The 12,541-nt window shown below is 40.6% G+C and overlaps 1 protein-coding gene across 1 annotated transcript in view; it reads right to left on the bottom strand.

Moving 5' to 3' along the window:
* Positions 1-10,393, bottom strand: part of SLC26A5 (solute carrier family 26 member 5) — a 52,541-nt gene extending 42,148 nt beyond the window's left edge. The window contains exon 1 of the mRNA XM_080818993.1: positions 10,310-10,393. The gene's annotated coding sequence lies outside the window, so the exon portion shown is untranslated. The remainder of the gene's footprint in view (positions 1-10,309) is intronic.
* Between the last annotated feature and the right edge of the window lie 2,148 nt (positions 10,394-12,541).

Raw genomic sequence — 12,541 nt, 5'->3', positions numbered from 1 at the left:
TCTTAGTAAGTGCTATTAGTATTCTGGGCGGGACTTGTGTTGCATGGAACTCTCCTGTGCATTTAGCATCTTTGTCCCTGATGCTAAATGCTAGCAGCATCCTTTAGTCACTTTGACACATTTCTAAATCTCTAAGATTGAGAACTACTTCCTCAAAAAGTTAAAAACAGGGGGTACCTGGGTGGCTCAGTCGGTTGGGTGTCTGCCTTCAGCTCAAGACATGATCCCAGGGTCCTGGGATCGAGCCCTGAGTCGGGCTCCCTGCTCAGCAGAGAGTCAGCTTCTGCCCCTCCCTCTGCCTGCCACTCCCCCTACTGTGCTGTCTCTTTGACAAATAAACAAAATCTTAAAAAAAAAAAAAAAAAAAAGGTTAAAAACAGAACTATCTCTGATCCAGCAAATGCACTACTAGGTATTTATCCAAAGGATTCAGAAATAGTGATTCGAAAAGCCAGACGCACCCGAATGTTTATAGCAGCAATGTCCACTGTAGCCAAACTATGGAAACAGCCCATGTGTCCATCGACAGATGAATGGGTAAAGGAGTTGTGGTATATATATACACAACGGAATATTACTCAGTAATAAAAAAAATGAAATCTTGCCATTTGCAATGATGTGGATAGAACTTAAGGGTATTATGCTAAGTGAAATAAGTCAGTCAGAGAAAGACAAATAATCATATGATTTCACTGATATGTGGAATTTAAAAACAAAAATAGATGAAGGGAAGGAAAGGAAAATAAAATAAGATAAAAAACAGAGGGAGGCAACCCATAAGAGACTCTTAACTACAGGAAACAAACTGAGGATTGCTGGGGGGATGGGGTAAGTGGGTGATGGGCATTAAGGAGGACAGATGATGTAATGAGCACTGGGTGTTACACACAACTGAGAAATCACTACATTCTACTCCTGAAACTAATAATACACTGTATGTTAACTAAATCGAAATAAAAAATTTTAAAAATATATTAAAAAGGTTTGAGAACTACTATTCTAAGTAACAGAATGATATAGCTACTTTTAAAAATCATTGAATTTAGACATCTGTGAATGTGTAACCATTAAAGATGAATATTTTCTTAATTCCCATTATTTTTGCTAAATTGTACTACTATTTTTTTTAATTATTTATTTGAGAGAGAGACAGAGAGAGAGCATGTGTGAGAGAGAGCTAGAGAGAGCATGAGTAGGGGGAGGGTTAGGCTCCCTGAGCAGGGAGCCTTATGTGGGGCTTGGTCCCAGGACTCCTGGATCATGACCTGAGCAGAAGGCAGACGCCTAACCAATGAGCCACCCAGGCCTCCCTGTATTACTATTTAAATTTATTTACTTATGGAACAAATAAAGGAAAATTCCTTCCCTTACTTCTTCTGGAATTTCTATTAGACATTTGCTGGAACTTCTCATTATATCATTGTGTTTTTTAAGCTCTGACATTTCCCATCTTTTTATATCAATGACCTGATTCCAGGCAATTTTCTCAGATTTCACTTCTAATTTACTTAATTCACCTTTGGCTCTAATATGTTGTTTAGCTAGAACATTAATTTAAAAAATTCAGTGTATGTATTTTTTACTTCTATACCTTCTTTTTGAAATATGCTGTTCTTTTTCTCATAGTGTACTATTTTTCCTTGTTTTGCATTCTTTTTCTCTCTTTAAGAATTTTTAACACACTTAAGATTTTGTTACTGTATTTCCATTATTTTATATTCTCGAGGATCTAATTCTTCTGTTTTCTTTGCCAATACTTCCTAGTGGTTGTTGGCAGGTTTTTCTTTTTTTTAATGGACAATATTTCATCTTATTTTTATTTTTTTAAAGATTTTATTTATTTATTTGAAAGAGAGCATGAGAGCGAGTGAGCATGAGAGGTGGGAGGGTCAGAGGGAAAGGCAGAAGCAGATTCTCCGAAAAGCAGAGAGCCTGACACAGGGCTTGATCCTGGGACTCTGAGATCATGACCTGAGCCAAAGGCAGACACTTAACCGACTAAGCCACCCACGTGCCCCCGTTGGCAGGTTTTTAAAAAGTGAGCTCATATTAAATGGTAGAAGGGGTGGTTCTTCATCTCTTTAGGCCTGAGGCCATGTCCTCTTTCCAGGATACAACCACATCCCTTCACCCTAGGATCTACAGCCCACAGAGAAACTCCTATAGGTTGTGCTGACAATGAGCTTGCACTCGCTGCTCTTACAAAACATTTTTCTGCATACTTCTGCTAGTCTTTATTTAAAGTTAAGTTTAACTTTATTTAATTTTTTAAAAGATTTTATTTATTTATTTGACAGACAGAGAGATCATAAGTAGGCAGAGAGGCAGGCAGAGAAAGGGGGGGAAGCAGGCTCCCTGCTGAGCAGAGAACACCATGCGGGGCTTGATCCCAGGACCCTGAGATCATGACGTGAGCTGAAGGCAGAGGCTTAACCTCCTGAGCCACCCAGGCGCCCCTAAGTTTAACTTTATTTAAAGTTTATCTTTTGCTTTTGTGTGTTTGTACATACATGTCAGCTTAGTCCTTCATGTTGCCAGAAGTCCCATTATTATAACTACATTAAAATTGTTCATTACTGGTTCTATCCACTGAATAGAATTAAAGTCATTCTTCTTGGAGCTCACTGATTACTTGACCTAATTTGTATTAATTTCTAAGTTTGGTGGACCTCTGTCAGCATAGGATTTATTTTAATTGCCCCTGGGGAGTTACACTCTTATTCACATTTTCCTCCTTCTCACTTTCTAGCCTCATTTTGCTGGAGCACATCCTTAGGTAACTGATCAGAAAGGGTCCTTTGAATCTTTGAATGCCCAAAAATGTCTTCATGTCATCCTCACACCTACTGGATAATTTCACTGGGAATAGAATTTTAAGTTCAAAATCATTTTCCTCATAATTTTAAAATTTATTTTATTTTTTATTTTTTAGAGAGTGTGTGTGACCAGGGAAAGGGACAAAGTGAGAGGGAGAGAGAATCTTAAGCAGGCTCCATGCTCAGCACTAAGCCCAAGGTAGGGCTTGATCTCATGACCCTGAGATCATGAACTGAGCTGAAATCAAGAGTTGGTCCCTTAACCGACTAAGCCACCCCAGTGCCCCTTCCCTCTTAATTTTGAAGGCATTGCTTTATTACATTTTAGTGTCCAGTTCATTGATGAGAAACTTTATGTCAATCTTAAGTAATTTCATCTTCCCTTTTAGAAACTAATTTTAGGAGACTTGCTGTATCCTTGACTCTGAAATTATATAATGATTGTATGTCTGTAAGGATGTTTCTTCCATTCACTGGATGGATCCTTTTTATCTCCTCAACTACAGGAATTTTTTCCTAGTAGTTCCTTGTCAATCTCTTTCCCTCCATTCTTATTTTGATTTTTTCTTTCTAGAGTAGCAATAGGTTGATATTGGACTTACTGGACTGCTTTATGTTTTTTCATCTTTTCTATATCTCTCTTTAACTGATTTCTTAAACTTTAAAAAATTCCAGTACAGTTAACATAGTGTTATACTAGATTTCTTTTTTTTTTTTTAAGATTTTATTTATTTATTTGACATAGAGAGAGAGAGATCACAAGTAGGCAGAGCAGCTGGCAGAGATAGAGGGGGAAGCAGGCTCCCTGCTGAGCAGAGATTCCCCGATGTGTCACTTGATCCCAGGACCCTGAGACCATGACCTGAGCCGAAGGCAGTGGCTTAACCCACTGAGCCACCCAGGTGCCCCTATACTAGATTTCTTAAACCTTATCTTTTAGTCCTTCTATTTGCTTTTATTATAGTAATCATTTTTTTTAAATTGAGACTTTTTTGGTTTTCTGATTGTTCCTTCTCAAAAGAATTCTATTTTAGTGTATGGAAACTGTCTTTTTAATCACTCTGAGGGTACCCAGATTTTTTATTTTTTATTTTTTAAAGATTTTTTTGTATTTATTTATTTGGCAGACAGAAATCACAAGTAGGCAGAGAGGCAGACAGAGGGAGGGGGGAGGCAGGCTCCGCGCCGAGCAGAGAGCCCGATGTGGGGCTCAATCCCAGGTCCCTGGGACCATGACCTGAGCCGAAGGCAGAGGCCCTAACCCACTGAGCCACCCAGGTGTCCTGGTACTCGGATTTTTTTAAAACTATTTTAAATGATTTCCCTGAATGATCTCCCCTCTGGCATTAGTAACTGTTCATCTTTTTTTTTTTTTTTTTAATGCTCCTTCATATGTCAGGTTATTCTTAGTTATACATTTATATTTATAAATTAAAGACTTCATTAACTTTTCTCATTTTCCTCCACTATCACGTATCAAGTATTTCCAGCACAAGACCCTTCCCCGAATGATCAGGAGGCTTTGTGTACCACAGTCGGCTCTGCTGAGTGCCTGCTTGGTTTTAGTGTTAAGAGGCAAGAACTGGTCCGTAGACTACGGCCCACCCTCTTTCTAAGTGCTAGGAAGAAAAAGGACTTATCTATAATACCAAACTCATATTAGGAGCACTGTTTCATTTTAATTAATGCCTAAGAATTTCCATTAATCTCTCTGCTTTAATGTCTCTGCTCATGCCTGCTCTGTCTTTGATGACTCCATGCCCAGAGCTTCTTTCTAGAAGATCCCTCTCCTTCCCATGGCGGTCCTTCTTGTATAATCCTTGGTTCCGTGTCATCATTTACTTTCCTCCAAACCTTTGTCTATCTCATTCTCTTCAGAGTTTTTCCTAATCTTTGCATAATTTTACAGCCTTTTAAGAGTTATAGGTCAGAGAAAAGGAGACGCCTGTGCTTAATCCTTCCACTTTTTTTTTCATTTTGAAAACTGAGCAAGTGTCTGCTGAATTCTATTAATCAAACACCACATTTTTAGAAGATTTTATTTATGTACTTGACAGACAGAGATCACAAGTAGGCGGAGAGAGAGGGGGGAAGGAGGCTTCCTGCTGAGCAGAGAGCCAGATTGGGGGGGCTCTATCTCAGGACTCCGAGATCATGACCTGAGCCAAAGGCAGAGTCTTAACCCACTGAGCCACCCAGGCACCCCAATCAAACACATTTTTAATATAAAATGCATAGAAGTATGGAGAAGGATTTGAAAGCATTTACCACAAAACCATAAATAGAGGTTACATTTGGATGGTGGAAGAGTAATTTTATTTTAATCTGTACTTTCTAGGATTTCCACAGTACACACTATTATTTTTGTAACAAACATAATAAAACCAAGCTGTAAGTGCTGAAGATAGGAGTACACAGGACTTTTTGAATCCTCTCAGAGAAGGGGTCTGCAAACACAGGAGACTCTTCGTTGAAGAGACTTCTCAGAACCCCAGGTTTGAGAATACCACTAACTGACAGATAGATGTGGATACTCTGCTTGACTGACCTAACCTATCAGGTTTGTTTTAGTTACCTGCTTCACATATAAACCTAGAGGCAGGTACTATACTCTTTGTTGTCAATTAACATATCAGGTCCCCACTGACAGCTGAAACCAGAACCACCGAGGGTCTGCTGTGGGACTCAACCTCAAGGGGCCTGGTGGGTAATGACAAGGACTGAAGTGACCCAGACAGCCTGTGCCAACCCAAAGTGGTAGCTCCCACTCAGCTCTTGCTGAATACTGGCTTCCATTTAAAAATATTCTTTACAGGGACGCCTGGGTGGCTCAGCTGGTTAAGCCGCTGCCTTCGGCTCAGGTCATGATCCCAGGGTCCTGGGATCGAGTCCCGCATCGGGTTCCTTGCTCCGCAGGGAGCCTGCTTCTCTCGCTGCCTCTGCCTGCCTCTCTGCCTGCTTGTGTGTTCTCTCTCTCTCTCTCTCTCTCTGGCAAATAAATAAAATCTTAAAAAAAAAAATATTCTTAACATTCAGGTTCAATTTACATATAGTGAACTGCCCACATTAGTATGTGGTTTAATGAGCTCCACTGTGCATTTCAGACTATTATAAATAGAACCTTCTCGTCAACCAGAAATTTTCCTTGGGCTCGTATCTAGTTAATCCCTGCCATATCCCTAAAATCACCAAAGATTAGTTTTGCCCATTCTATAACTTTTATTTATTTATTTGTTATACTTATTTATTATATAGTTATTATATATTTAGATATATATTTATATATAATTATAATTTATATGTAAAATTTATGATATAAATTATATTATATATAAATATATATTTATATTTGAGATATTTATTTATTTATTTGAGAGAAAGAGTGTAGGGGGAGGTGGGGAGGCAGAGGAGCAGAGGGAGAGGGAGAGAGAAACGTACGCAGACACCATGCTGAGTGCAAAGCCCAAAGTGGGGCTGGATCTCAGGACCCTGAATCACAACCTGAACGGAAACCAAGAGTTGGATGCTCAACTGACTGAGCCACCCAGGCTCTGCATTCCACAACTTCATATAAACAGAACATCCAATTTTTTTAAAAAGAATTTTTATTTATTTGACAGACAGAGATCACAAGTAGGCAGAGAGAGAGAAGGGGAAGCAGGCTCCCCGCTGAGCAGCAGCCCGATGCAGGGCTCATGCCCTGAGCTGAAGGCAGACGCTTAACCGACTGAGCACCCGGGCACCCCCTAGTAGTGCATTTTTTAAAAAGGAAGGGAGAGCCTCACCTGCAGGGTACCAAGCCAGCAAGGAGAATGGGAGGCTGAATCCCACTTCATGGCCAGCCTTGGAATTTTTCCTTGAGAAAGGAATCCCAAGGGAAAGAATGGGTTGGGGCTGATTGGTGAGGAAGGGAAAGCTGGAGACGACCAGGAGGGTGTAACAAAGAAGAAACAGAGAAACAGATCACAGGGCTGCTGGAATTTTGACTGAACAGTAAGAAACCTCATCTTCCCATGACTTCACAAGAACCCCCCTGAAAAGGTCCTAAAAGGCTCCATTCCATCTTCAGCATTCCTCCAGGCTCCTGCCCCATACCCGCCACTTTCATTTCCTCCTACTCCCCCACCTTGTCACTCTACTGTAGCCACTGGGACCTCCCTGCTATGTGCCAGGCATGTACGTGACTCCTGCCCCAGAGCTCCCCAAAACCTTTTCCGTCACCACCTTCAAGTCTGTGCTCAACATCATTCTCTCATCTGAAGCTTTTCCTAACTATCTTATTTTAAAAATTGCCCAACCAGCCCCTCCACTGCCTTCTCCCCAGCTTTATTTTTACTCATAGCACACATCACTCTCTGACCCACACTGTACATTACTTCATTTTCTGTCTGACCTCTTCCCTTCATGAGAATGAAAGCCAAAAGGGGACAGGCACAGAACAGGAATTCAATGGTCATTTGTTGAATGAAAGAGTGAATTGAGGAAGAAAGGAAGAAATGAAAAGCCCTGCTAGCTTTAGATTCTGTTGTTGAAAGTGTTTGATCAGACAGGGTCTAGTTAAGAAAATTTTATCATTTCTAATTACCTTGCAACATTTCCACTGGATATTCTTTTCAGATTACCTTGCAACATTTAATTGTTTTGAGGGAGTAAAGATTTAAAAAGCAAATGAGGGGCACCTGGGTGGCTCAGTGGGTTAAGGCCTCTGCCTTCAGCTTGGGTCATGATCCCAGGGCCCCGGGATGGAGCCCCATGTTGGGCTCTCTGCTCAGCGGGGAGGAGAGGAGGACTCTCTCTGCCTACTCGTCTGTCAAATAAATAAATAAAATCTTAAAAAAAAAAAAAAAAAGCAAATGAATTATTATCCTAGGGACCAAAACAACCGTAACAATACTTATTAACTTCAAAAATTAGGTTTGTGGGAGGAACAATGCTTAAACACATAACTGGACATTTGAGTTAATAATTAAGATTTTTACTTAGAGTTTTTTTTTTGTTTTGTTTTTTTTTTACTTAGAGTTTTAACTTAAAGTTATGAGGACAAAATCCATCTTTCCAGAGTCCATTTACTCCTCTATCTTGCTTTTAAAGATTTTAAGTAATCTCTGCACCCTGTGTGGGGCTTGAACACATATCCGTGAAATCAAGAGTCACACGGTCCACCTGAGCCAGCCAGGTGCCCCACATTTACTCTATCTTAATTTATTCAAGAAGGTAAAAAATAAATTATGAAATAATGAAACAGCATGTGCCCAATATTATTAAATATTTGAGAATAACGATCAGCAATAAACATATAAAAATGAATCCAATACAAGATTTTTTTTTTTTTTTTTAATGGCAGGGATGTAACCAGCTCTAGGCAGATGGAAAGAGCTGGGGGCTGAGCTGGTTCTGTAGGTCTCCATTAGATTTTTGTTACCAGGTAAGGTCCGTTCCTGTCAAACACCAAGGTAAAGCACTCTGGTGTCGGTAGCTTTCCTAAGCTAAGAAAAAAATATATTCCCCAACCCAAGACATTATTTAGAATTAGCCCAGACCCTGGGATTGGCCAATGCTGGATGAGACCACAGCGTGTCCAGCCTGCCAGTTCACCTACAGAGACACACTCTATCCACCACGTTTGGAAGACAGCAGGGAACATGCTGGAATCATGGGCCATGAGTCCATATTTTTCAACACACAGCATGTGAAATACAATGATTTGCCCAAATTTTGGAATGCCTGAGAATAAACTTGGAGCAGCTCTAAGGTGAACAGTAGAGAAAAGAAAGAAATTAAGTGTCGCTCCTTGTAATCCATGAGCCCTCATACCCTTGTTTGAGGTTTCCTCCTGAATGCCTTTCTATCTTTTGTCAACTCATGTCCATTTCTCTTTTACTGCTCTGACAGTCAAAAATACACAGTTTTTATCTTCTTCTAGGTGTTTTGGGATGTGAATGGGAGTAGGAAAAAAAAAAGAGTAGGATAAAAGAAATAAATTTCATGGATTACAATAAGTTGTATCTTTAAGTCTAAGAATAATTTTCAAAGTGTGAACCTCTACAGAATTAACAATGTAACGGCAACAAGACTGGGTCCCAAACAAATGATTAAGGTAAACAATATGCTCTTTTTGCCCTGTCCCGTTTCTGGTAACTGGAGAGTCTACAACTACCTGAGAAGGTGTGAGGATCACCTTTTTTATCTTAGTTTGGACACAGAAGCTCACATTTCAGCAACAATCAAGGTCATCATCTTTATCCTTTGCTGACACTTTTCTCCCATACCCCTACAAGTCACATATCACTTCTAGGAAAAAATTTCAACAGGCTACTGAACACTGGCATGGATACCCAGAAGAGAGAGATAATCGGCTCTGGGGACATTTAGGAACAGTTAATCATCTTGGATAGGCAGAATTACACCAAGTTCAGTCCATCAAAATGTACTGGGTGCTAAGGACTCGCAAGGCATTGTGGGAATACTGAACCAGTGAAAAGGCACAGCACCTTCCCTGCATAAACTGAAGTCACCTGATAGGGATTGCTTCTTAGGAAGGCATGTTAGGCTTGGTTACCACTGAGTCTATGTAATCCTGGGCCAGGCTATGATAGAAGGGATTTTATGGGGCTGCTTTCTATCTTCAGGTGACATAATCTTAGAATCAGTTGTTGGTGATTATTTAACCCAGTGATTTTCAATCTTGGCTGGACATTAGTGTTTCCTGGTAGGGGGATGGGGAGGCTTTTGAAAAAGAGAGATGTCTAGGCCTGCCGCAGTCCAGTTAAATCTAAATCTCTGACCCAGCACTTTTCTTTTTTATAAACTCTCCCTGTGATTCAAATGCACAGAATTATACTTTAGTAGTTGAGAATCACTGATCCCATATGACACAGAAAAAAATGAATGTCCAAAGAACCTAACTGACTTGTTACTTGTCCAAGATCACATACCTAGTTAAGGTCAGAGCTTGGATTAAAACCATGATCTCAGCGCACCTGGGTGGCTCAGTCGGTTAAGTGTCTGCCTTCAGCTCAGGTTATGATCCCAGATCATAACCTGGGATCAAGCCCCATGTTGGGGTGGGGGAAAAGTCCTGCTCAGCAGGGAGTCTGCTTCTCTCTCTGCTCTCCCTCTCTCTCACTTTGTCTCTCTCAAATAAATAAATAAATATTAACAAAAATAAAACCACGATTCCACCAGTTTACTCATCCAATTAATGTCTACCAATGGCATTCTAAGGTTGTGACCAACTCCATAGCTGTCACTCAGTAGGATAAGTCAAAGCTGCTTCACATCTAAGGACCAGTTAGGCTGGTCCTGATCTAAGTTAAAAAAGAGAGAGTAAGCTGTGTTGCTTCTGGCGTCTTCTCTCTTACCCTTTTCTTCCAAATTGTGGCGTACGATTCAGGACTCTGGAAGCGTTAAGAAATCCCGCGCTCCTCATCAAATCCATCACTACCTATGACCCACTTTCCCAGTTTCCTACTGCCAGGTGGCTCTCTACCTACCCGAGTCCAATGTACAGCACAGAGGGCAGGGGACAGGTCCCCAGATGTGAGGTCCGGTACAGCTCAGTGGAACCGTGATTTGTAGGGCTGAGAGCTGGAGCAGGGAGAGCTCGCTCCTCGGCCCTAGGACAGAAGAAAGGAAACTTAATCCAGTGGTTGCTGGTTTGTTCTTTGAAAGAAGTTACGTCCCAAAATGTTTCTTGATGCTGATTCCTAATACCAACCCACTCTCTCCCAAGACGCAACTACTGCTATCACAGTGGTTATTTTTTTTAAAAGATTTTATTTATTTATTTGACAGACAGAGATTACAAGTAGACAGAGAGGAAGGCAGAGAGAGGAAGGGAAGCAGGCTCCCTGCTGAGCAGAGACCACGATGCGGGGCTTGATCCCAGGACCCTGGGATCATGACCTGAGCTGAAGGCAGGGGCTTTAACCCACTGAGCCACCCAGGCGCTCCTATCACAGTGGTTTATATTGAATATGGTAGTTATGTAATACCACACACACACACCCTTCCTTCCCAGAAGTGAACATGAGTATGTGTGTGTGAGAGAGCAAGTTAAAAGTTTGAATTGAACCATTCCCATCTTGAACAATTTGTGGTTACAGAAGTTGGTTTGTGAGAAAGTGCCCTGAATGGGGCATCAGCACTGGGAGAAAAGTCTCAGAAGCATTTTCCTTGAGAAGGACAAGAAAAAATTTAAAAATGGGATTTGTAACATTTAAGATACAAGCTGATATTGACTAAGAAATTAATAGGACTACTGTCCTTAGCTTTTTACAAATAATACAATTATTACTTCCTATTTACAGAACACTTATGCAGAAGACCAAGTATTTATACCATTCCAAAGTAAATTAAGTCCTAACCACTCAGTTTGTGGATTTACCCATATCCTCACTTCATTTCCATTTCCCTGACTAAATCACTGCCCCGGTTCTAAAGGGAGATCTTATTCGTCTGAAAAATATGCAACATTTTGAGTGGTGTGTGTTTTTTCTAGGGATAACGTCCTTAGCTTTGACCAGATTTTTAAAAAGACCTGTTGCCTCCCCCCACCTCCTCCCCCAATACAGTTGTTTACAAAGGTGAAGTTGAAGAGATGATGTACTTGATGACTGCTCGTATCCACAATGAAAGACTTCCTGAAACTGGTCTCTGGAGCTGTCTTCCAAAGAAGAATTCATGAAATTGGAGCTATCTCCCAAAAGGAAAGAATTTAGATAAAATACAAGACGGGAAGCACCAGAGGACTACATTTGCCCATGGTGACCTTGTCTTCTTTTCTGCACAATTTCACTAGTTTGAAACCAAAGGAAAATCACCATCCCCTCATTTTTCTTGTTGATTTTGACTATATTAACTCAATGACAGTGCAAACAGTAGGGAAAATGGACATACCTTTTTATTTAGTTATAGTTCCCAGAAAATCTTTTATTTTGAATTGATAAAATGCAGACTACCTGCACTGGTAGAAAAACTACAAAATGACCAAGCTATCAGGGGACTCACATGGCATTTAGAATGAGATGAAAAGTCAACTTAGTTTTCCCAGACTTCAAGCTCCACTACAAAGCTGTAGACATCAAAACAGTATGGTACTAGCAAACAAACAGACACAAAGTTCAACAGAATAGAGAGCCCAGAAGGAAATCCACACTTGCGTGGTCAGTTAATCTACAACAAAGCAGGCAAGAATACACAATGGGGAAAAGACAGTCTTTTCCATAAATGATGCTGGGAAAGCTGGACAGCTACATGCAATAGAATGTAACTGGCCTATCTTCTCACATCACACACAGCCATGAACTCAAAAAGGATCAAGGACCTAAGTGTGAGGCCTGAAACCATAAAACTCCTAGAAGAAAACAGGCAGCTGTCTCTTTGTTTTGATTTAAATTGCAGAGGCAGTGCAAACCTCATCTACACCTGACAAGTGCGTCCACTGTTTTGCTGTGGTTTTCACTGGAAAATTTTCCTCTACCTTCCATTGTTCTGCAGCTCTTAGCAAAGTGCCTCACACAGGGAAGGTGCTTGAATACTTGCTGGATTGAGTCAATTCTTTGGTATCGCTCATAAATTAATGAGGAACTTGTAACCCTGTATAGTTTCAGAGTAGTTAAAGGGAGAAAAAAAGAAATGCTACGTAACAGGATTGGGGCTTCAGGTGTTACCTAACAGAGCAGAACGCTTTCCAGCAGTGCACTTAAGGTATCAGTCATCGCAAC

This window comes from Martes martes (assembly GCF_963455335.1).
Source record: "Martes martes genome assembly, chromosome: 11".
NCBI lineage: Eukaryota > Metazoa > Chordata > Mammalia > Carnivora > Mustelidae > Martes > Martes martes.
This window is presented reverse-complemented; position numbering and strand designations above follow the sequence as displayed.